The sequence below is a fragment of the Medicago truncatula genome, chromosome 1, assembly GCF_003473485.1.
Source record: "Medicago truncatula cultivar Jemalong A17 chromosome 1, MtrunA17r5.0-ANR, whole genome shotgun sequence".
In the NCBI taxonomy this organism is placed as follows: domain Eukaryota; kingdom Viridiplantae; phylum Streptophyta; class Magnoliopsida; order Fabales; family Fabaceae; genus Medicago; species Medicago truncatula.
Genome location: NC_053042.1, coordinates 12,395,213 through 12,398,051, shown reverse-complemented (window position 1 = coordinate 12,398,051; position 2,839 = coordinate 12,395,213). Strand labels below are relative to the sequence as shown.

General features: G+C 29.5%; 1 non-coding gene across 1 annotated transcript; it reads right to left on the bottom strand.

Annotated features, from left to right (window-relative positions):
* Positions 1-1,179: 1,179 nt before the first annotated feature.
* On the bottom strand, positions 1,180-1,279 carry LOC112418812 (small nucleolar RNA snoR69Y). The gene has a single exon (XR_003008892.1). It is a non-coding gene; the product is annotated as a small nucleolar RNA snoR69Y (small nucleolar RNA).
* Between the last annotated feature and the right edge of the window lie 1,560 nt (positions 1,280-2,839).

Sequence of the window (2,839 nt, the reverse complement as noted above, 5' to 3'; positions counted from 1 at the left end):
GAGCTAAGAGTGGGATGTCCAGTTATGCTGATGAGAAACATCGATCATTAGTTATGTTTTAAAATTGTTGCTATAATTTAAAAAACTAAAGTTGTGTGTTGTTTAGAAGTCTTTTTTTTTTAATTTCTTTGTAAGGCGAATTATAGGTATAACGATACTCATAACTTGTTTTTTTACATCGTTGTTACCCTAAAATACAATATTTATATTAGACTTTTTTAAAAATAAAAACAAATAACGATCGGCGTTTCTGTAGCCCACACTTTATTAAAAAGTATTACATATGCTAAGTTTAAAAATGAATACATCTTATACTACAAATAATTAGTATAAGTATAAATCCAATCGTTACGTGGAATGTTTAGATATTTCAAAATATATACAAAATTAACAAAATTAAGATATTTTTTTTTTCCATATCAAATTTAAATTATAGCCACACTTATAACTTTAAGATAACATAATATAAAATCTATATATTTGATAAAAAAAAAAAAAAAAAAAAATCTAGTTCGTTTTAGATGAATGAGTGTGATAAAATCTATATATTAAAGAGATGAATGGGTGTGATTGTCGAAAAGAAATATGGCAATAATTGATAGCTATGGATGATTGATTGAAAAATGTTAACATAATTTTAGATTATTATAGCTTTCAGTTCGTTTTAGATTATTATATCTTTGATGCTGCATAACATCATAATCTTTCAAAATAGAGTAAAAGCTACAAATTCTAACAACTAAATTTTCATCGTAATCCATTTACTTCACCGATTTGTTATTTGTACAAACTATAAATTGGCATATTCCATAAGAAACTAAACAATTCATCAAAAAACCTTGTCAAAAAAAAAATATTCATCAAAAAGAAATCTCTAAATATTTTAGAAAACATACTCATCATTTAAATATCTAATACAAGTTCAATCTATTTTACACATTCTTTTTCTAGAGTTCGTTAGTCCATTATTATACCGACATTTCTGTGCAAGATTAAACCTTATTTGATCCCTAAAAAAAATACAAACTTTTGATTAAAAAAACCAGATTTTTATCATAATCCAGATCTGGAAGAAAAAAAAATCTCAATCCCTATCAACAAAATCAGTTTCATTCGAAATCCAGAATTGGTTCTATATTTTTAATATTTGTGTCAAAGTTTAAAACAAATCAAAAGTGAAGAAAAGCTCAGATTTATGTGTGGAAAAATTCAATTCCCGGACCTTACAAAAAAGTCTCATAATGAGCCGGGATACACAGTAATCATCATAGCCACTGCAAAAAAAAATTATAAACCAGTGAATTTTTTCGGCGAAGAAAACACAGTAGAGAAGAACAAAGAAGAGACGTAGATCTATCTCAAACAAATTCTCTCAACCGAGAATTCCACGGCCGAAAACATTCAATGGGTTCAAAAGCTATCAACAAAACTAAAACAAATGAAAGACAACAACGAAACACTACAGTTGTCAAAGGTTGTATTTATAGAGAGCTGCTAGGGTTGCATAGGATATGTCCAAACCCGTTTCTTGTATTCTTTCTCGGCCCAAGCCCAACTACTTCAAATTCAAAATAGACAATTATTTTTCGAAAATTGTTAGTTCTCACTTCAAATAAGGCTGAAACACACCAGAAAAAGACGTTGTCGGTTAAAATCTATTGGCAGCTAACTACCGATGAGGTTATATTGATATTACTAGTGTTTCCTAGCATTGAGTTAAGGTGGACAGTATTTTTCTTATTTTTCCCACCTGAATTACTCGCCCACAATGTTGGAATTCAAAAATTTGAAATGTTTACACTGTTTTGGAGGGTTTTATGGAAGAAAAAAAAATTTACCTTTGAATTCTATAATCTAAACCGCATAAAACGGTGGATTTTAGGGTGAGGGATCAATTAAGTCCCTCACCGGTGGACCACAAACAAAATACCATTAAATTTAATGAACGGCTAAGATTGATTAAAATTAAATAGGAGAACATCTATACTTTACCACATACTCCCTCCGTCCCATAATATAAGCAAAAAAAACACATTTTCTTTGTCCCAAAATATAAGCAAAAAAGACAAACTTTTATCTTTTCCAAGATTTTTTTTGTTTATTCTCATAAAATTAAATGCAAATTACATTCAATTTTCTCTCTCTTTGATTTTTTCCATAACCAATGGCCAATGAAAATTGTTTTTACATCTTCCTATAAAACTTTTTTCAAAGAAAACACAAAAAACTATACTCCAAATTCTTATTTTTAATTTTCTTAATTTAGGACCGAGGGAGTACAACCAAACCTCTATCTCTTTTCCATCTTGGACCTCTTCTTCTCAATAAAAATCTGAACGACATTGGTTGCTAGAAATGACGGGAAACTGACAAAAGAGTGCTTGAAGCATCATACTACAAATTATGGTAGATTATTTCAAACAAGAAACATTTCAGCATAGACTTTCAAGCCTCAATCACAAGTTGGCAATGAAATATAGAAAACATAAGCAAAATCAGTCACCCGCAAAACAAGAACATCGTAGATAATTTATCAAAGACAGAAATTTCGTGATATCATGAGTGCATAAATAAAAGAGGTCAATCTCGCTAAAGCCACCCAATTCCACTATGATATCATCAGTCTAAGGAATGAATACGATCTAACCGGAATCGATGTTGTTGATGAAGAGAGTATTCATTAAAGTGATTTTGTCGATGATACTCATTAAGACCAAAGTGCAGAGACTAATATAAAAAAAAATGTTGAAAGTGCATGGCCTTAAGTCAAAAAATAATAAATGAAATAATAATAAAAAAGTTGGAATATAGTTGTCTTTTAGTGTCCCACGTGGCGTGG